The sequence below is a fragment of the Panthera tigris genome, chromosome B2 (assembly GCF_018350195.1).
Source record: "Panthera tigris isolate Pti1 chromosome B2, P.tigris_Pti1_mat1.1, whole genome shotgun sequence".
NCBI classification, from domain to species: domain Eukaryota; kingdom Metazoa; phylum Chordata; class Mammalia; order Carnivora; family Felidae; genus Panthera; species Panthera tigris.
This window is the reverse complement of record NC_056664.1, coordinates 78,238,492-78,262,320: the sequence shown is the minus strand read 5'-3', so window position 1 is coordinate 78,262,320 and position 23,829 is coordinate 78,238,492. Positions and strand designations below refer to the sequence as shown.

Here is a 23,829-nt window from a genome sequence, read left to right as displayed (position 1 = left end):
TATATATATATATATTTAATATTTAAAGGACTTTCCAAGCTGGGAGTCCCATAAAACCAAGAACTGCCCTCCATTGAAGCTCCAGTTCTGTCTTGCTTTCTTACTCACAGAAAGAACAGGGAAGTCTAATCAATTTAGATAGCTATAGACCTTTGCAGCAAGGACAATTTTAAAGTGTCTAACATGGTAAGAATTATGAAATAATTCTCTACATGTACATCTTTAAAGGTCTATATGCATAAATTAGTTTCCCATAGTGCTGCAGAGCTCTAATTATTTTTTAATTTATACAAATACATGCAATTAAAGTGCAATTACAATGCAATTAAAATGCCAGTATAATTAAAATGCAGAAAGAAGAAAATTTATAAATGTGTTCATGAATCCCCTTGATTTCTTCTTAGGTTCAATTAATGCCACTTATAATTTAAAGACTGTGACAAATCTGTATTTCAGCTAGAAAGACCATCCCATCAATCCATGTACCTTAGAATGTGAAGTCTTACCTAGATCCACAGGGTTTGTCTTTATAACAATGTTGGATAGAGCTGACCAAATGAGAGTTGCTTAAAAAAGGTAAAGCCAAAAGAAGGGGGAAAAATAAGGGTGTCTGCCCTACAGAGTGAAGAATGCATGTAAAATACTCTTTCCAGTACTTCTTAAGTGTTGGCCAGATATATTTATATATTTCTCTAACAAGAGCTATGACCCTCTTTACTCTATTTTCTCTGTAAACACATTCAGTGAATAAGGACTGATCTGAGGTGCCATAAACACACAACAGACATTTTTAGAAAACTGAAGATGACTTCTGCTAAACAGCTCCTTTTTTAGGCTTCTATAGATAAAAGCTTTCCATTTGAAGGGAGGAATAAAAGACAAGCAGCAAGCAGTCCAGTCACATATTAGAAACTCAAACCTAGGGGCGCCTGGGTGTCTCACTCGCTTGAGCGGCAGACTCTTGATTTTGGCTCAGGTCACGATCTCACCGTTTGTGAGACCAAGCCTCAAGTCAGGCTCAGCACTGACAATGAGGAGCCTACTTGAGATTCTCTCTCTCCCTCTCTCTCTCTCCCACTCACGCACATGCACTCTCTGTCTCTCAAAATAAATAAATAGACTTAAAAGAAAAAAGAAAGGAACTCAATCCTAAAAGGCTAGATTTGATTACATTATTTTTTGTACAACAAACATTTATTGAGTACTTCTGGGTGTATAAATAACATATGATCCCATGGGTAGCCATGATTTGGAGGAGAGAACAGATATGTAAAAAGCTCATGCTGTGCAATGGGATAAATGTAATAGAGGTCATGTGCACTATGGAGGCACAGAGAAACTAATAATAAAGAGCTCTCCAGAAAGGAGAAAATGTTCCAGCTGGGTCTAGACTGAACAGTGGAGCTTATCCCTTAGCAGCCTTATTGTCTCTGTGACTGGGGCACAACTGACTGTTTAGTGGGTAGATGTCAGGAAAGCTAACCATCCTCACCCAGGGTCAGTTCTCTACACCAAGAATTGTCCCACTTCTCACATGAATTTCAAATATCTAATGTCATGACAGGCATTTAAGACTAACAAACCTGTTTAAAATTTTCTGAGCCTTATGCTAACTCAGTTTTACATACAAACCACAAAGGATACATTTTGTTTTCTTTTGTTTTGGGCACCATTCATTTATCCAGAAATATTTTTTTATATTCTAGGAATGCAAACATTTTATAAAACAAAAAAGAATTGCATTTTGTTTTGCTCAGAACTTTACATACTTATATAAACATATCAAGGTATATTTATTCCTCAGTCTTTTGATACAGAGCAAATTTTTTTCAGTACATGTCTTTTGATAATTCATACATTGTATTTCTTACATAAATATCAAAATATGTCTAAAATGTCCAGTTTCAGGGGTGCCTGGGTGGCTCAGTCAGTTGAGCATCCAACTTTCGCTCAGGTCATGATCTCCTGGGTTCGTGAGTTCGAGCCCTGCATCAGGCTCTGTGCTGACAGCTCAGAGCCTGGAGCCTGCTTCGGATTCTGTGTCTCCCTCTCTCTCTGCCCCTTCCCTACTCGCACTCTGTCTCTCTCTTTCTCAAAAATAAATTAACATTAAAATAATAATAATAGTAAATAAATAAAATAATAAAATTTCCAGTTTCAGATTCTTGAAACTGTGTGAGAACAGGGCAATTTCTAATGAGTCCCAACTTCCTCCAACTTTTTAGAATTGTCTCTTTGTGTACATTTGTGACTTGCTCTATGATATATAAGATTGCACAGTGCACAACTCCATGTTTTCTGCCATGTGGTAACCCTAGTGAATTCCTAGAAGTGGGCCATAGAGTCTGTGCATTTTCAGTTTTACTTAATATTACCAAATAGTTCTTCAAAGTAGCTGTCCTATTTAAGGTCCCGCCAGCAATGTTCCCATAACCTCACTAACACTTGGGAGTTATCAGACTTCTTAATTTTACTAATCTTACTAATAACATAATGGTATATCATTGTTTTAAGTTTCTCAGATATTTAGAGATTGGACATTTCTTACATGTTTATTGGCCAGTAAGGTTTCACCCTCTGTGAATTACATGCTATAGTAATCCCCACAACCCCCCCTTATCCACAGCTTCACTTTCAATGGTTTCAGTTATCCATGGTCAATTGCCATGCTGATGCAGATGATCTTCCTTCTGACTTACTGACAGAAGGTCAATAGTAGCCTAATGCTATGCCATGCCTACATCATTCACATCACTTCATCTCATTACATAGGTGTTTTATCATTTCATATCATCACAAGAAAAAGAAAGGTAAGTTCAGTATAAGATATTGAGGGAGAGAGAGCATATTCACATAACTTTTATTACAGTGTATTGTTGAAATTTTTCTGTTTTATCATTGTTGTTGTTAATCTCTTAATGTGCCTAATTTATAAATTAAACTTTATCATAGGTATGTTTATATGGGAAAATAATATAGTATGGTGTACCTTAGAGTCTTTCTTACAATTACAAATAATATTTTTTATTATATTTTCGAATTATTTCCTGCTGGGGCAAAGAGATCACTTTAATATTTTGATATTGTTGATAAATCAAGCAGTATTATTTTCCCTATTGATTAACTGTAATCATTTGTCAAGGCTTTCATTTTCTATATAGACACTACAAACAATTCCAAATGCCAGTCTTCTTTTTCCTCATATTATGCTGTCTAGGACTTCTAATAGAATGCTGAATATGAACAAGAATAGAGGATATATTTATCTTTTTCTTACCTAATATACTTCTAAGTATGATATTCATACACATTTTGTTCATTTTATTTGATTAAAGAAATTTTGTTCTACTCTAGTTTGCTAAGAGATTTTATTATAAATGAGTGTTGATAGTTTCCCAAATTTTTTTTTTGCAAATTGTGAGATATTAAATGGTTGTTCTCCCTTAATATTGTAGTAAAATTTTTATATATTGAATATTCCTATATTTGATTTTTTTTTAAATATTTTATACTCATCTTGTTCATAAGTGAGCATAACCTAGAAATTCCTATTCACATATTTTCTTTTTTCAATTTTACTATCAAAACTATACTAGCCTCTCAAAAAATGAGTTGGGGATCTCACCCTCTTCTTAATGATGTTGGGTACATACAAATTGACCTATTTTCCTAGTGAGATATTCTTTCTTTTCATGTAACAATGCTCTTAATTCTTAATAACTGAAGAATAATGTTCTTAATTCTTAAAGAGTACTTGTTACTAACACACTTGTATTAATTTTCTTGTACTTAGTCTGACCTAAAATACATTTTCTAGCTTTTAATTTTAGCCCTTATGTGTCAAGTTTTAGGTGAGTCTCTTAAATATTACAGAGCTACATTTTTAAAGATCTCATCAAAGATTCTCTGCTTTTAGCTACTAAATTAGTTCATTTACATTTGTTGTAATATTGAAATATTTCTATTTATTTCTATTCTATTATTTTGAAATTTCTATTAAGCAAGCTTTTGATGTACTTCCTTTTTTTTTTTTTTTTTTTTTTACTTTCTTAATTTCTGTTGCATTGGTTGTTTTATTCTTTATATTACTTTGGAACCTATATCATCTATTGCTATTTTTAATGATTATTCATATTTTAATGTATATTGGGCTTACCAAATTATAGAATTAATCAACATACCTTCAGCACTCCCAAATAAAGGAACTTAGACTATTTTATCTCTGATATCTTCTTTAAGCTTACATGTTATTTTTGCCTATTTTTTAAATTCCACCTTGATTTTTAATTCTCCCTCCCTCCATTTATTTTCAACATTATTATAGTTTTATATCATTAATACTTCTTTGGCTTTATTAATATTTTACCAATTTCTTGGATCCTCATTGATTTTTATTTCCCACTTTCCTTTGGGTTAAATTTCCTTCCTACTAAAATTTAACCTTTATTAGTTCTTGTAGTGAGGCTCTATGATTGCTAGGTTCACTTCACCATGTTCTGAAAATGTCTGGTAATTCTAGACAACAATTATATACTTCCAGTATTTTTTATGTAATCACTCTACAGGCTTCAGACTTCAGTTGTTCACATTAAAAATTCAGCCATCCGGGGGCAGCTGGGTGGCTCAGACAGTTAAGCATCCAACTTCAGCTTAGGTCATGATCTCATGGTTCATGAGTTCAAGCCCCACATGCAGCTCTGTGTTGACAGCTCAGAGCCTGGAGCCTGCTTCAGATTCTGTCTCCCTCTCTCTCTGCTCTTCCCCCACTCTCTCTCTCTCTCTCTTTCTCTCTCTCTCAAAGATAAATAAATATTTTTAAAATTTTTTTAAATAAATTTAAAAAATTCAGCTGTTTAATGGTCATTCCTTTTGTAAGCTGACTTTTTTCTCTGGTTGCTTATAAAATCTCCATTTTCTCGTTGTTATAGTTTCATTACAATTATATGGTTGTGAATTTATTTGTATTTTTATTCTGTCTTGTACTCACTGTGCTTCTGACTCATTATTCATGTTCTTATATCAATTTTTAAAATTCTCAGCCATTATATCCTTATGTATTGCCTCTTCACTATTCTCCCTCCTTTCTTTCTGCAACTCTTATTAGAACTATGCTGGACTTTCTCATTTTATCCTCAAAATTTAAAAATTTCTCTTTTATATTTTTCATTTGAAGTTTCTTATCTAGCTACTGTAGCTAACTCTGTTATTTACATTCAACTTCTCAGCCATTGTATTTGAGAATGACAAGTAAAGACTTGGTGCTTTATCCAATGCTATAGACTTATGGGAAACTTTTTGAAAGGAATCCTGTACACCCTCTGAAGAAAAAACCAATTGCTTAAACAGTGCATTGTACAAAAACCTCTCAAATGCCAACATAAAACAGCTGAGGTACTTTCTCAAAAACTTGTCCAAACAACAGTATTCCAAAAAGATGAGATGTAGCACCCAGAGCTTCCATCTTTTCTCTAAATTGTGAAGCTAGGTTGGACACAGCAGGTCAAACTCCCCACTATCACTATATTTATCAATTAAAGTCTTAGCAACACAGCGATCCCAGTCATGGTTCAACCGATTTGAGCATGTATCTCTATAGGTTTTTCAATACTGCTGGACTCAACTAAAATACATCTTTTGATGTCTGGTTACCAAGGGCTAACGGACTAAGCTTTAAAACCTTAGTAACATATTCTATTTGAAATTATCTGTATACCTCTGTTGTATTCATAGCATATGAGGAACAGGAAAAGGGCAGAAGAAGGCAGAAGTTGCCACTTGGGGGCTTGCTAGCTAACACACCTGTACTGGCACACATTTGAAATAGACTGCACTGTGCTAAGCATTCCCTTTACAACTCACACATTGGGGTTTTTATTTCAATGACTATAGTAGTTATTACTAGGAGTTCTATTTGATTTATTTGCAAATATGTCTGGTCTCTTCATTGTATCTTACTTTCTATGATTTTAATGCTTACTTTTACATTTTTAATTATTTTCTTTTCTTTTTTTCTTTTTCTGGTGTAAAAAGGTGATTTTATTAAAGCATAGGGACAGGATCCATGGGCCTGAAGAGCTGCCCTGGGACTGTGAGGAGAGACTGATTATATACTTGGGAGTTGGGGAAGATGAAGACAAGAGGAAGTTTCCAAAGGGATTTTCATATGCTAAAGAAGACTCACAGAATACTGGAGACCTACCTATTGTCAAACTAAGGTTTTTTGACCTCTAGTATTGTTTTTGACCTAAAGTATTGTTAATACTTTAACAATAGGGAGTTCCTGGAAAAAATGCACTTATTTTATTTTTTTAAGTTTATTTATTTATTTTGAGAGAGCACATGCACACAGGCTTGCAAGCAGGGGAGGAGCAGAGAAAGAAAGAGAGAATCCTAAGCAGGCTCTGCACCATCAGTACAGAACCCAACAGTCCACTTTTACACAGAGGGTACAGGCTTTCAAAATCCAGGTTTCATACAAGGGTTTTATTTCAAACTCTGCCTATACAACACTAGCCTCATTTTCTATTGCAGACATTAAAACCCTCCTGCTCCAACCTCCAGGGAAGACTAAGCATCAGCTCAGACTCATACTTCTTTGATTTACAGTTTCTTCTTTAGGGGGAACTGTAGGTTTCCATTTTCTCATAAACACAGTTAACATTTCTAAGGATTTTTATTGTATTTTATCCAGATGTATAGAAGCTATTAGAGAATTTTCTAACTGTTTCATCTGCCAGCTTGCTGGAAGCAGAAATTCTCAATATTATTTCTTAATATGCACTTCTCTTTTTGCACTAATATTATAATGCTTTATATTCACTTTAATTATATGATTATAATGATAAATTTAACTGAAACAAACAGATCTGGGAGCACACATATACAATCATCTGATGCTTTATGAGTACACAACTCCAACTGGCAGAAGCAGAAGTTTAGGGCATACTAGAGACTGTCCTGCAAGCCAGGTGTGTTTTGTAGGCTATAAACATCAGTTTCATGTGTTTCATAGAAACACTAGGGAATATTATAAATCCAATAAGGAGGTTAAATGGAGATTTAAAAAGCATCCATTATAACTTTTAGGAATGGAGCGTAGGAAGTGATGAGAAATGAGTCTAGAGAAATATGTTAGATTTATGCATTGAAAGCATGAGTCATTCTGAGGAATTTGGCCTTAATCCTTAGGAAATGGTAGGGGAGGGCATATCAAAGTGTATGGACCTGTGGGTTTTGAATGAGAAAACATACAGGAAACAATCTGCATAATGTTTTGCACAAATGTATGACATTTTTTCTTATTTCAATATCTATAGAAGCTTCAAAAAAAGCCTAGGAGTTAGTGAAGCACTATAAGCATTCTAATATTTATTTTTTTTTAATTTTTTTTTAATGTTTATTTATTTTTGAGACAGAGAGAGACAGAGCATGAACGGGGGAGGGTCAGAGAGAGGGAGACACAGAATCTGAAACAGGCTCCAGGCTCTGAGCTGTCAGCACAGAACCCTACGCAGGGCTTGAACTCACGGACCGCAAGATCATGACCTGAGCTGAAGTCGGATGCTTAACCGACTGAGCCACCCAGGCACCCCATAAGCATTCTAATATTTAAATGGCTGTTAGTTCTTAAGCCACTTCAAGGTCTTTGCAGATGCTCTCAAATGAAACACTGGCTCCACTCATTCAGCCTGTGGCACCTCAGTGATCTTCTCAGCCACCCAGTAAACCTCTGGGTGTAAACCAGTTACATACTCTCCAAAGAGGTCTGACTCTTAATGGGGGAGAGAGAACCCTCTTGCAAATGTGTTCATTCCCCGTGTATGTGCCTTACCTAAACCCTAGAGTTAGTGACTACTCCCTATATTTGCCATTCTTGTTTTCTTTAGAGTTCTTTTTACTCCTTAGTAGTTATGCCCCATTGCTAGCTAATAATTCTTTAATTAAGCTTTTTCTGTTTTAATTACTGTGTTGTTTCCATCTCCAACCTGGACCCTGACTGATACACACACTGAAATTTGAGAACCAATATCCTAGATCACAAAATTATCTCAGAGTGTCCAGTTATTTTCACCAAAAGTAAGTGAATTATCTAATGACCATATAAATAACTGTTTCTAAGAGATTAAGGGTCATAAATACCTGAACCTTACAGGCTCAAATAACTATTTATTCAGTGAAATTCTGCTATACTGTATATGTAATCTGTACATGTACACCGATGCTTTTAGGATCATAAGGCCTATAAAACACTAATTTTTAAAATTCCAGGTAAATATGATTTAAGGTAAGATTAGTCATCTGTGGAACTAAGAGATAATATTCATAATTACAGTTAAAAGTTGTTTGCAATTATTGAGTTATAAAGTTCTTTTTTTTTAATTTTTTGTTAACATTTTATTTATTTTTGAGACAGGGAGAGACAGAGCATGAACAGGAGAGGGTCAGAGAGAGGGAGACACAGAATCCAAAACAGGCTCCAGGCTCTGAGCTGTTAGCACATAGCCCGACACGGGGCTCGAACTCACGGACCGTGAGATTATGACCTGAGCCGAAGTCGGCCGCTTAACCGACTGAGCCACCCAGGCACCCCTAAAGTTCTATTTTAGTCATGAAATGAGTACGAAAATCAGGAAAAAAATATATATTTTTAATGAGGCTTTCCAAAGGGAATATCCTTGTGCTCGCTTCAGCAGCACATATACTAAAATTGGAGTGATGCAGAGAAGATCAGCATGGCCCCTGTGCAAGGATGACATGCAAATTCGTGAAGCTTCCACATTTTTCTTCTGACAAAGGTGATAAATTCAGACAACATCATGATCTAATAAACTTTACCTTTTAAAAGTGAGGGAAAAAAGAATACCCTTTTTCTAAAAGAAGTACAAGATCTCACACATAACATATTACAGCATTATTGTAGGGAGGTAAACATTGCTAACAGCAAGAAATCCGACCTTAATTTATTTATTTTTTAAGTTTATTTATTTATTTATTGGAGGGGAGGGGCAGAAAGAGGGGGAGAGAGAGAATCTCTGACAGCACAGAGCCCAACACAGGGCTGGATCCCACGTCCCATGAACTGTGAGCCAAAATCAAGAGTCAGACGCTTAACTGACTGAGCTACCCGGGGCTCCTGATTTACTTATTAAATTAAAATAAAAACACATATTCAGTCAAAGTGACCTGTCAGTGCTGTAGTTTCTACTGCTTCAGTGAATACATTTCTTATAAAAGATCAGCCTGTTGAAATGTAAGGTCCAGAAAAGAAAGTGATAATTGCACCTATATCAAAGCTATAGGTCACAAAGTTTCAGAACTTTAGCTTTCATTTCTTTTGTGTGTGTGTGCTGTTGTTTTTTTAATGTTTATTCATTTTTGAGAGACAGAGAGAGACAGAGAGTGAGTGGGGGAGGAGCAGAGAGAGAGGAGACAGAATCTGAAGCAGGCTCCAGGCTCTGAGCTGTCAGCACAGAGCCCAATGCAGGGCTTGAACTCACAACACGAGATCATGACCTGAGCCAAAGTCAGACACCCAACCGACTGAGACACCCAGGCGCCCCAACTTCAGCTTTCATTTCTAAGCAAACTTTAATTATATGAATCTGAATTTTCACGAGGCCTCCTATCAATCCCTCTTCCCTGAAAGTGAGTCAATTGTAAAAATCAATATTAATCAATACAAGTCAATTTATATTCAAGACACATTCTTTTTTTTTGAATATATGAAATTTATTGTCAAATTGGTTTCCATACAACACCCAGTGCTCATCCCAAAAGATACCCTCTTCAATGCCCATCACCTACCCTCCCCTCCCTCCCACCCCCCATCAACCCTCAGTTTGTTCTCAGTTTTTAAGAGTCTCTTATGCTTTGGCTCTCTCCCACTCTAACCTCTTTTTTTTTTCTTCCCCTCCCCCATGGGTTTCTGTTAAGTTTCTCAGGATCCACATAAGAGTCAAGGCACATTCTTAACATCAGACTCATCAAAACACAAAAATCAGAAAGGTAGTCTCATATTCATTTATGTGAATATCTTCAGGCTTGACATTATTCAATTTGAAACAAATGACTTTAAAAAGTAAGGTTTTCTCCTGGCAGAACCACAGGAACTTGTTCAGAGGACTGAGGGCCCTGTAAGTCTCAGTATCAGATTGAAACTTCAAATTCTTCCAGTCTTCTTGGTATGTAAATTTTGATTAATGCCATGAAAAGTGCTACTTTAAGATTTTCATTCTTGCTTTCAGTTTCCTTTGGATTTTAGTGGCCTTGATTCTTTGTCTTCTATGCAGAAATGTCATAGCAGAATCTCAGCAGATCTCCTGGGCAACTGGAGGTGAAGAGGGGTAAGGCAGTATACAGGACTTCATGAGAATCATACAGGGCATCTTGGAGGACATGGTGTTCAAAGGGATGTTCATCCTAGTTAGGTGGAAGAACCATTTTCGGAGGGGGGGCTTCTATGAGATAGAAGGACCAGGGAAACTTATTCCTCCAACGGAGAAGGCTATTATGTCTTCTACTCCATGGAGTAGCAGCTGACAAAGTGTCTTCACCAGTGGTGCCTATTGTTTGTTGGTGTCTTTCAATCAGCTCTGCAGCCCTTTTCTTCCTGCTACCTAGCCAGGTGGCATCCAAAGCCTCATTCAGTTATTTAGCAGACATTTATGGATTCCCTTCCAAGGACAGGCATTGCATGACCTTACCTAGCTGACAGCTTCACGGACATGCATGCAGTGATGGTAGTAGAAGGGAAGGGTTGAGAACACTGGCTTTGAGATCACATAGACTCAGGTAGAAATCCCAATTCTGTTATCTACTAGCTTTGTGATCTTAAGTTTGTCATCTATAAAAAGAAGATAATACTTCATAGCATTGTTCAAGGAACTAAATGAAATAATACACACAGGGGCTGAGCAGGTATCTGGCATATCATGAGAGTTCAATAAAATGTTGATATTATTTTGTTGTTATTATTATAATAATTTCTTAACTATCCATTCTGAGCTCCTGTCCAATATTTTCAAATGCCTATAGTTCTCTCTCCCTAGATATCTTCTATGAGTATGTCAAACCCAGTATTTCTAAAACTGAATCCATTAGCATTCTCAGGAAAGTCATCACCATTTCTTCTTAGTATCTCCATCTGCCATTATCTTTATGGACAAATAAAATATCTGGATGCTGCCACTTTTGAGTCCTGTTTCTTCTTCACTTCCATATTAAATATGTCACTTATTCAGTCCTTTTTAACTCATAAATGTATCCCTTTCTCTCCATTCCAACTGGCACTGCCCTGGTTTACAATTTCAATCTCTCTTTCCTATGTAACCCCTAGATACAGCCACAGAAAATCTTTCTAAATAACTCTGAGGTTAAATATCCTGTCCTGCTGGGTTCACAACTACATTAATATTTGTTGAAACACGTTATAATTTTTTTTATTCAAAAAATACAGCCTCACCACTGGCCTCCTGCTTCCAGTCTGTGCCCTAGATCATGTGTCACTCTGCCACCAGAGTGATCATTAAAAAAAATCTAACCACACTTCTCCCACTCAAAGTGTGGAAAACCATCCACTTTTGAGCCCCAACTTCACTTTTGAGCCCCATCTCCTGCCAAACCTATATATGCATGTGTATCTTATATACACTCTAGTCAAATAGAGCCAGGTTTGGGGTACCTGGGTGGCTCAGTTGGTTAAGCGTCCGACTTCAGCTCAGTTCATGATCTCATGGCCCATGAGTTCAAGCCCCACATTGGGCTCTGTGCTGTCAGTTCAGAGCCTGGAGCCTGCTGCAGATTCTGTATCTCCCTCTCTCTCCGCCCCTCCCCCACTCATGCTCTGTCTCTCTCCATCAAAAAAATGAATAAACGTTAAAAAATTTAAAAAAAAAAAATAGAGCCAGGTTTTTCCAAGTTCTGGAGACTTCTACTTTTGTCACCTCTACCCGAGATCCCTTCCCCAACCTGTGCCCCTATTCTGCCTTTCCAATTGCCATCATCTTTCTCATTCTTCGAAAGTTACTTCCTCTGTAAAGACTGCCAAAACTTTTCTCCCAAGGACATTCAACCAGTTTTGCCTCTGGTTTCATCTGGTAATCACTCCACCATGGGCTTGTTACAGAACAATTCTTTCCATGTCTGACTCTCACACCAGACTGAGCATTTATCCTACTAGACTTTGAGGTCTGCAAGGTCAACAGTTTATTTCTTTATACTGACAACATGTGGTTGGTCTTTGATAAATGTTTGATGTATGAAAGGATGAAAGGACATTTTAATTAGGTATGGAGGGAGAGAGCCTTAAGTTCAGTTTGGGAAGGAAATGGAAAACACTCATTGGTATTTTTTAGCGGGGAGGCAAGTAGCATCTCAAATAGTAAGAGATTTTGCAAATGAAAGCATGGCCTTGTTTTTTTCTCTTATAATGAGAAGCACACTCAGAATTGCAGAATTACTATTAGATATTCAAGTAGCCAAAGGCCTGTGGAGTCAAAGAGTAGAACAAAGTTTTCAGTGCACACTGTGCGTAGGCCCTTAGGAAAACAAATGAGAAGAAGTGATGACTAGCGCCCCAGGTCATGTGCACAGGCTTTGAACAACTGGTGGAATTATTTGGTCCTTTGAGGAAGACTGATAGCCCCATGTAGAATGGTATGAGTGGGTATTCTTCTATTAATAGTGAAAATTAAGGGAGATATCATCCTGGGCCAAGGAGAAAACCTTCATCTGCAAGCCAGTTCTATTATATAAGGGGTATGTTACTTTGCTGGGGCTGCCATAACAATGTACCAGAAACTGGGTATCTTCAACAACAGAAATTTAATGTCTCACAGTTCTGGAAGCCAGGCATCAGAAATCAAAGTGTCAGTAAGACTAGTTCATTCTGAGTCTATAAAGGAAGGTATGTTCCATGCCTCTCTCCTAGCTTCTTATGTTTGCTGGTAATCTCTGGCATTCATTGGCTTCTGATGCCTAACCTTGATCTCTGCCTTCATTTTCACTCCCTGGGGGTATATATGTGTCCAAATTTCCCCCTTTTATAAGGACACCATAATATTAAATTAGGGACACATCCTACTCCAGTATAACCTCATCCTAACTTAACCAATTACAATTGCACTGACCATTTTCCAAAGAAGGTCACATTCTGAGGTATTGGGGGTTAGGACTTTAACATGTAAAGTTTTGAAAGGATACAGTTCAACACATAACAAGAGATTAGATGGTGTCATCCCAGGAGATCCTATTCTCCTAGCATTTTGAGATGGTTTATGAGAGACACACAAGGAAGAGAGCTGGGATATTAATGGCTTAGAAACAGAAGGGGTAGGAGATCCCTACCCCTAGCAAACACTATTGAGTAACCATCCAATCATTGTGGGGAAGGGGCAGACTACAAAAGGAGGGGAAGAAGGATGCTCAGAACCAGACCCACCTCCAATTACTCTTCTGTAGGTCATAGAAGACTAACACCAAGAGGCTCTTAGGGCTAAAATCACCATCAGACTTGAGGATTTGGATTTGTCCAGGACTGGGAAGGTATTGTGCCAACTGGTTTACAAAAGTCCCAAGGCGTTTGAAAGAGGTTGATGAGTCACTAAAATTGAAGTCTTGTCTAATTCCTTGTATCCAAATTCTGGTTGTGCATAAAACATAGAATGTGTATAGGAAAAGGAAGATTTGATAAAACAGTTCCTCTGCCTTAAGTTATGGAAATGAAACCAAGACTTAGAGGGGGAATATATGCTATGATGTAGAAGAAATAGCACAAGACCAAGAAGCTAGAGAATTCTGTTAAATCCACATTTTAATACTAAGGAAATTTAAGCAAACTCTATCAACTCACTGAGCTACACTATCATATCTTAAAATATGGTACATCCCTCTGAGAATGGTCATTTGATTAAAGAAGATAATGCATGTGAAATTACCACTCAACTCTAAGAGATGATTCAATGAATTCATTAGTATGGTGATCAAATCCTATTCTTATTTGAATCTGCAACATCTAGCACACATTAGATGTTCAACAAATGTTTGCTGAATGATTGAATGAATTCAATCTGACTCTTAAAAAGATACAATCCTAGAAAACAAGGTCCAGATCTCAAACCTGAATACTATCTGAATCCTTGAAAACAGACTTTCCAGATGTCCTTATTTACTACCAGGCAACACTAGAATCTTAAGGACAATACATTTCCTGAAGGTAGCATCTCAATTATCCAAAAGAAACTCTATTGGTATGGTTCCTACCATGTTCTGAGCGGCCTATTGGAAAGACCACACCCCCTGGCAAAACTCAGGAGGGTTCTCTTTACTTGGGGAAATCTCCCCTGAGTATTAACTACACATCTGGTACACTACTCAACGGGTGAGTGAAAACAGAAAGCAAATCCATAACAGCCAGCATAAACTTCTACCAGTTATTATTCCAAGGTCCTGTGGCCATGGGGAGACCTTTGTGCACATTATTATGGCTGAGTGTTATTACCGTATATTGCAAGTTCTGACCTAAGGCTTCTTTCTCCCTCGGGTGATTCACTTTTTTCTTAGTACCATCTACATTGTTTCTTGTAGACTGGTAAAAAGTTCACGTAAAATCTCTTACTTTAGTACCTAAAGTTGGAAAAAGGAAAGTTAATTTCAATGCAAACAGAAGAAATTGGCCTGGTTAAGACGTACTGAAATATCCAAATCATCTGTGGCAAGGGGACATTTTTCAGGGAAATTGTCCTTTAAAATTAGGTGGGGCTCACTACTCTGAATCTGTGGTTTTAGTCTTTAGAGTGATTAGATTGTGATGCTTTATCTTAACAAGTGATGTTTAGGAAATCATTAGATCCTGAGAGGATGTACTTTATAGCATTTAAATAAACTTAAGTTACTGGGCCCTAAAGGGCAAAATTGGTCATCATTTTATATTTGATCAAAATAGTTTGCAATTATTTCTACTGGGGGATTTAGCCATTTGCATCTTGCAGTCAGTTTTAGAATTTTTATCCCTTTGAACTTGCCATAATATCATGATTAATTGATTGATTCCAGGGTTCAGGAGTCAATAAACCCAGTATTTGTTATTATTTATTATTTAACTGCCCCCAGTGTGCCGGCTGGCATTCAGAGGCTAAAAAAAAAAAAAAATACAGGCCCGCTCTCACAGCTTCTTAAAGACTTGATTATGCAGGAGAAAAAAAAAGAAAACCCCCCTTTTTTTTCCATCATGTGAATATTAATGGGAAAAAGATAACAAAGAAAATGCATGCTGTATTTTTTTGGCTATTATTTCAACATGCTCTGAAGATCTAGATTATTGCTAGTTTTTAACTGAACCTTTTGCTTTCCATATATATCCATACAAACCCATATTTGTATCTGTACTGCATCTGAAACTAAAGTTCCCAATTTAGTTATTCCTCATATTGTAAAAACAATTCTACTTGAGCATAGTTCAGGAAACACGCAGGCTTAGAAAAAAATGAGCAATAAAATTGTCCTCAGTTCAGAAAAATAAAAAAATATGTAAGTGCAGGGGTATTGATTGTGTCATGGTAACCTGTGTGCTTTTATTAGATTGAAACTAAGGCTTCCTCACCTGAATAAATACTCCTTCAGAGGATGCATTTAGCAGTGGCAAAGAATGGGTCAGTGATCCCAAGAAACTATAACCTCACGATACTTAGGTTTGCTGTCAGAGCCCTGGGATGTGACCAAATTGACCAAAATAGAGGCAGCATAGTATAAATATGTTACCAAACTAATTCTGTGATTCTCAAATCATGCTTTTTAAAATAATTATCATTCAAACATGCACCCTAGAAAAAAGGTGATGTGTTTTGTATATAATGGCATGCATGGGTATGATAGCCTCCATCCAGTGATTAATACAATGGCAGAATGATCATTTGATGGCTACTTTGTATTTTACAGGGTATTAAATAAAGATATACAGAGCTTAGTGAATTTTTCCCAAGGCAGCCAAAATAAAGTCGGTATTAACACCAAAACATAGATATCCTAAAGCAGGATTTCCAGAGAACTGTCTCTTCCTAGGCCACATTTCTACCCATAAACTGTCAAATTATACACAGATGCTGTTACATAAATATGCTACTCTCACTTGAAGCTCCAAAAGAGATGTTTGCATAATCCAAAAATGGAATTCGTCACCAAAAGCCCAAGAAAAACCCAAAGGTGTAAGGATGCTACCGAACTAAGATTGATGGTATGTCCTAAATGCACCAGCTGTATAAAATATGAAATCATCCACTGTGCTGATGTCCCAAAGGAACCCGATAAGGGGCACATGCAATACCACATGTCTTGCATGACAGGCGAGACAACAATGGTCGACCAGATGTTCTTCTCCTTCTCATTTGCATGGTTAGGACATATGGTAACTAGGAAGAATGAAGCCATCTCTTAAGTAGTGATATGAATGGCTTGAGAGATAATTGTTTCAAATCATAGACCCTACACCTGTCATGGATTAATGGTGGTGAACCTCTGAAAATAAACATATTAAGTATAAGCTAAACATCTTATGTCATGTGTTTTTTATGCCATACCACACATTTTCAATCCTTGAAATAAATCACAGTTCTTTGGACGGTTTGAAATTGCATAGTTTTATCTGCAGAAAGGTTTGGTTTCCTTACACATGTTAAACTTAAGAATATTTCAACACTTGCGATAGCAATATTTGGATGTCAGAAGATCTAGATTTCAGCACCAAGGGATAATTTGGTATATAAAACATCTGGTGTGTTTGTGAGAGAGTATCAGATTTAAATCAGTGGTTTCCATATTCTTTCTTGTTCAAATATGCTTTTTGGTAGCAAGTTCAGTTTCTGATTTATGTACTTGTCTTTTCAGCAGCCAAAGGAAGACTAACATATTTTTAAAGGTTGCCTTACATAAAATAATAGCAAAGAAGAAAGTAAATTTGCTCTCCATCCTGGAAACATAAGCTGGAAGCCTAGCTCCAACTTATTGCAGCTGACCCTCATCCTAGGGATATTAAAGACAAAATCTTCATAGTGACTTCTGGAGTATAAATAAAACCAAAACCTAGTCATGTTGAGAGATCGCAAAGAATATGTAAAGTTGGGACTCCTTTTTCTTGGATTTGGAGCTAGCATGAAAAAGTGTTCTATTCTTTCCTCTTGTAATATAATTGATTTCAAGACAAGGAAATTTTGCCCCACCAATGGTTCTTATGCTTATATTTTGGCAGATCTAAAATTCTACTAATGTCCTTGATGCAATGCTACAAACAAGATACATTAAAAGAGTCTAACCTGCTGTAAAACATATTATAATTGATTTTTATGAAGCATCTTTTGCTGTAAGTCATCACACAGCAGTACTTTGAATCCAGTATGGGAACCACACCAAAGAAGGAAAATAAGGTTTAAAGTGTTATTCTCATCTCCAAGGGTGTTGTCAAGTGAGTGGAGCTTCTGACTGAGTTGGAAACATCCCTCAAGCCCAATCCAATAGCTTCTGTATCAGAAACCATAAAAGGGGAAGGACTTAACTGTGGAAGTCCTTATTGTAGGAAGACATATTGTAACTGAACACTTTAAGCCAATACCTGCTGGTCTCGGCATCACACACTGAATAGGTAATCCTACTATCTTTAAGTTGGTGTTTATGAATTCTGACAACACAGGCAGAATTCTTGGGCCAAATCGATCCTGAAAATGGAAAATTAAACAGACCTAGGAGACTTCATGGCCCTCCACTTCTTGTGTTTATTGGCATGATTTCTTCATGTCTAGGTACAGCTATGTCTACGGAGTAGAAGGCAACAGCAATACCACAATCTTGCTATGGAAGGGTGGCTCCTGGCAAAATCATGAATATGGTATGACTGACCAAACACTCATCATCACCATCTCAATACTCTGCTCTCCATTTTCAGTGTCTTCCCCCAAACAATGTTCAGTTCTTTCCCTCTCCCCACCCCTGCCATCACAATGCCAAGGCACTATTCCCCTGGTGAAAAAAACACTGCCAACCCACCCACATTGCTTCATGCTAGAGATATCTTATAGATGTTCTTTATCAAGTTGAGGAAGTTACCTTCAATTCTTAATTTGCTGAGAGTTTGTCATGATGGGTGTTGGATTTTGTCAAAACCCTTTTCTATATCAACTGATATGATTGCATCATTCTCCTTCTTTAGATTGTTGATGTGGTGGATTACCTTGATTTTTGAAGGTTGGATTATCTCTTACTTACTTTTTAAAACACAAACATGGAAACAAGCCTCTAGTTAATGGGTATAATTAGTCATAAAAGCCACCCCAACATTTTCTGACCTGAGACAAAGATCAGAAATATTGATTAATACTGTAATTATTTTAATGTAGAAATGGCATCCAACCATTTGGATTTACAAAAACATAAACTAATATTACTAGATATTATTATAATAATATTTTAATTCTTATCCAAAGTATGAAAGTGCTAGCATTCTTCAAATTCTCTTTTCACAGACAAAACCAAAGAAAACAGTTTTTTTATTTTAAGCAGGGAATGGTCTCCTTGATGGAGCTACATCACCAACTTGTTATTGAAGACTATCATTTCTAGAATGTTTCAATCTTACTGCATTTCCCACTTAGAAGCATAAACAGGATCAGTATCATATTCTGGTGCTTGCTTCAATGGACATACAGTGCTCGTATCTGGACTTGTTCACAGGATTCAAGTCCCCTCTGCTGAACTAAATTATAATGAAGTACTAATAGAGGAGTCCTGGGAGGTTAACCTTCCCAGGAGTATTGGCATTTTGTTTCTTTATATATAACACTCACCTGGAAGTTAACTGCCACATTGGGTTTTCAGTCACTGGACAGAAAACCTATAGGTCAGGTCAGCAGAGCTGCAAAGCATTTGGTGTCCCTCTCTAAACACATTATGTGGTTAACTACTTAATTAAACTATACATAGGCTTTTCAGAATCCTCAGGGAGCTAAGTTTTAAATTCTATCCTGAGTTTTTAGTTGTAATCAGTGGGAGAAATGCGCTGTAGTGAGCTTAACTCCCATTGCAGAACAACTCATCTTGCAGATGAGCAAACTGAGGCCCAGAGAAATAGCTATGCTCTGTTGTAGCCCTTTATATTTTGCAAAGCATTTCCTCATATTATCTATTTCATCCTCACAATAATCCATTGTGAAGATATAGCCTCATAATACCATGGATTCCAGCAAGTTGCAATTTATGTTATAAAATTATGACACATTTCTATTTTCCTTGATTTATACAAGTAATATAACCCGACAGACAACGTAGGAGGACATGGATTTACAGTGGTGGAACATAAATTTGCAATTAAATAGAAAAATTTTAAGAGAGAGCCCAAACTGAGACCAAAGAACACTAGAAACTTCCTATACCTTCCTCAAGATATTCAAAGATGATGGAGGGGATAAAACCAGAAATCATGTTAAGCTGAGCTATGCTGAAGTTAGAGAAAAGGAATTTGGATCAAAACAAGTAAGAAGGTTACCATCCATCCATATCAACATAGGGGAAGCCAGGATAAATGAGAGGGAGGAGCTCTTTGCCATTGGTAAAAAGAGGTTCCCTCCGTTTGTTAGTTTTACTTATGATTTTTTTTAAATTTTCATCCACTTTCGTCTTTTGCAGAACACTCTCACATACCAAATCTCATTTCAGCCACACAATAACACAAAATTGATAAAACAGATACTTGCCTTGCTGTTTACAGGTTTTTAACTGTTGTCTTTACAAGTAAGAAACTAAATCCCAGAGAGTTTAAGTGCTTTACTGGAGGTTTTACACAGTTAGTTCAGAAGTGAGCAGGAACTAGGATTCTTAACAGAATGCAAGTCAGAAGAGGTCTTCAAAAGGCAGTACAGCAGATTAAACATGACACACTGATGCATGCGTAGGACGGTGTCCTGAATTCCACCAAATGACAAGATAGGAATTTAAAAGACTTTAGCCCACAAAAGAAAATGACCAGTTGAAGAGATGCCAGGAGAGAAAAGATTTCAATAAATAGTTGAAAACCAGTAAAAGGATGGAAGTGTGGTTTTGATTCACAAGGAGGAGGAAAGGACAGCTAAGCTGCTACAGAGGAAAATTCTGAAAAGAAATGAGATCGCCTCATATTCAGGACAACAGTAAGTCTGGGACATGGGGCACAAGTTATCAGAAGAGACCGGAGGGTATGTCAGGGCAGAAAAAAAGACATGGTGCTAAATCCACATACAACCTGGTTTGAATCCCGTATCATTCTCCCACCCAATATAACCAGCCAACTATATCCTCCTCTATACTACTACCTATGCTCCACACAGAGTCCAGAGAATTCTTTTCTGAAGATACTGAACCCAAGTTTCAGCGGTCATCACATTATGTGTTGGGGGTTGAGGATGGATAGACATGAAGAAAAATGAAGTAATAAAGTAACATGCCACATTGTGAAGGGTGGGACTCTTTAGTTTCTTTTCCCAGCTCTGTTTCCAAAAATCAGGAACTATGTTTAACCCCCCAGGCTGGAAATGAAAGAATGTTTCTCTGGAGAAACTGAATAGTCAACAAACAAACAAACAAACAAATAAACCCAAAAGCAAACAAACAAAAACCCCAAAGAACAACAAAACCAAATTTAAAAAAAAATCAGATACTGGTGGAGGGAAAAACTGGTGTTAGGTTCCTAGTGTCAAAGCTGACTTTCCCTCTGGCACCCTGCACAACCCTTTCCCCTCACCACACACAACCCAACACACAGAGAGCTTCCAATCTCCTTAAGCTCCTTAATTAGAGCTCTCACTTGAAATATAAATGGACAGACTAGGATAACCAGACATTTGAGGAAGGCTTCCAATGTGAGAGGAGTCAAAACAGGCAGAGGGAATACAGGAAACACTGACAATAGACAGAGAAACTATGAATCCTATTTTCAGAAAAATAAGCAAAGATGTTCAATCCTTGAAACAAGATCAGACTGCCACAAAAAGATATAAAAATGTGTGTTTGGGTTGGGGGTAGGGAATCAGAAAAATATAAAGAGTCCCTAGAAATTAAAAACATAACAGCAGGAATGACAAACCTGGGAAATAAGGTGAGGAAGTAAAAAAAAAAAAAAAAAAAAAAGAACAAATAGATAAAGAGACAGATAAATGGTAAGAAAAGGTAAGAAAATCAGAGGACCAATTTGAGAGCCCTGTATCTAATGAAGAGGAGTTCTAGAAAGAACAGTGGGGAGGAAAGACATACTTTTCTCATAAGAAAAATTCTCCAAGACTAAGGATTAAATGTATAATTTAATCTTTAGATTAAAAAGGTCAATCACAATTAAAAAAAAACACCGAAGCACATTGCTGTGAAATTTAAAAGTCTCAGCAAGAAAAAGAACATTATTTTAAGCTTCCATAGAGAAAAACAGTTCACACAAAAAGAATTATGAATCAGAATGGCAGCAGATTTCTCATTAGTAATTATGTATGGTAGAAGAAAATGCAGCAACAACTTCATAATTTTGAGAGAAAATAAAATCCTATACTCAAACTATCAGTCCAGTTTGAGCATAAAATAAAGACAATTTCAGACATTCAGACATTTCAGAAATTGAAGAATTTTACTTTCTTCATACTATTTCTTTGGAAGCTGCTGGAGTGCACATTCTAGCAAACCAAGAAAGGAAGCTATTGGAGAAACAAAAACAAAAAACCAACACAGGAATCCATCCCAAAGGAGCTGCAAATGGGATTGAAAAACAAAGCAACACATCTGGATTGGAGTAGAAGGATGAAACGCAACAGGAAGAACAGTTTTAAGGGGAAAAGATGAAATCGATTTATTTGTGCATATGGAAAATATTGATAGGTGTGTGTGATAGAGACATTAGAGCATTTGGAGGAAAATTACAATAGGCCCAAAGAAATGAAACAAATGTAGTGATAAGTATTAATTCCAAAAAGACTGTACAAAATAAGAGGCATAACTGTAGTGTATTACTGGGCTTGGCAGTGAACAGCATGTCCACCATCATAATACACTTAAGCACAGATGACTGATTCAAGCAAAATTTGTGACACTACCATTTGGGTGGGGGGGGGAGGAATAGGAGTTGTGGATGTGTGTGTGAGAATAGGCCCTCGTCACTGTGACAAAAAATTAGGAGACGATGTCCAAAACTATTAAATCAAAATTGTGTGACATATGTATCACATTAACAACATGAATGATGAAAATCAAATGATCATCTCAATTGATGCAGAAAAAGTGCGTGACAAAATCCAACATTAAATTATGATAAAAATTCTGAACCAAGTGGGTATAGAGGAAATGCACCTTAAGATCATAAAGGTTATTTCTGATAAACCACCCCTCATACTCAACATCATACTCAACAGTGAAAAATTGAAAACTTTTCTTCTAAGACCAGGGACAAGGATGCCCATTTTTGCTGCTTATATTCAACATAATATTGAAAGTCCTAGCCAGAGCAATTCAGTCAAGAAAAAAAAAAAAAGGCACCCAAATCGGAAAGAAGTAAAACTGTCACTATTTGCCTCTGACATGATTTTATATACAGAAAATCCTAAAGACTCCACCCAAAAACTGTTAGAACTAATTAAAACACTCAGTGAAGTTACAAGATACAAAATCAATATACAGAAATCTGTTGCATTGTTATACACTAACAATGAACTATCATGAAGAGTAATTAAGTAAACAATCACACTAATAACTGCATCAGAAAATACAAAATATCTAGGAACAAATATAACCAAAGAGGTAAAAGAGCTTTACAATGAAAACTATAAGAAATTGATGAAAGAAACTGAAGAAAATACAAAGGAAAGATATTCTGTGCTCATGGATCAGAAGGATTAATATTGTTTAAATATTTGTACTACCAAAAGCAACCTACAGATTCAATGCAATCTCTATCAAAATTCCAATGGCATTTTTCACAGAAATAGAACAAATGATCCTGAAATCTCTATGGAACCACAAAAGATCCTGAATAGTCAAAGCAACCTTGAGAAAGAAATACACAGCAGGAGGCATCATGCTCCCTGAATTTTGGGGGGGAACTTTTAAGTTTTTATTTTAATTCCAGTTAGTTAACACAGTGTTAAATTAGTTTGGATATACAACATAGTGATTCAATAATTCCATGCTTCCTGATTTCAAACTATACTACAAAGCTATAGAAATCAAAACAGTATGGTACTGGCATGAAAACGGGCACATAGATCAATGCAATAGAATAGAGAGCCCAGAAATAAATATGAATGGTCAATTAATCTATGACAAAGGAGGGAAGAATATACAATGGGGAAAAAGATAGTCTTTTTAATAAATGGTGTTGGAAAAACTGAAAACTTTTCATTGAAAAGAATGAAACTAAACTACTGAGATTACACACAAACATTAATTCAAAGTGAATTAAAAACTTTAAAGTAAAATCTGAAACCAAAAACTCCTAAAGGAAAACATGGTCAATGGTCTTGGCAATGATTTTTTGGATCTGACTCCAAAAGCAAAAACGAACAAATGGGACTACATCAAACTAAAAAGCTTCTGCACAGCAAAGGAAACCATCAACAAAATAAAAAGGCAACATACCAAATGGGAAAAAATATTTGCAAATCCAATAAGGGATTAATATTCAAATTATGTAAAGAACTCATACAACTCAACGGCAAAATAACAATTTTCATTAAAAAATGAGTAGGGGATATGAATAGACATTTTTCAAAAGAAGACATACAGTGGCCAACAGATACATGAAAAGATGCCCAAGAGTCTCTTTTCATGCCTAGTACAGCC

At 36.4% G+C, this 23,829-nt stretch overlaps 1 non-coding gene across 1 annotated transcript; it reads left to right on the top strand.

The window, feature by feature from the left end:
• Window positions 1-8,677: 8,677 nt before the first annotated feature.
• LOC122238873 lies at window positions 8,678-8,784 on the top strand. Its single transcript, XR_006218025.1, has one exon. It is a non-coding gene; the product is annotated as a U6 spliceosomal RNA (small nuclear RNA).
• The last annotated feature ends 15,045 nt before the right edge of the window (window positions 8,785-23,829 follow it).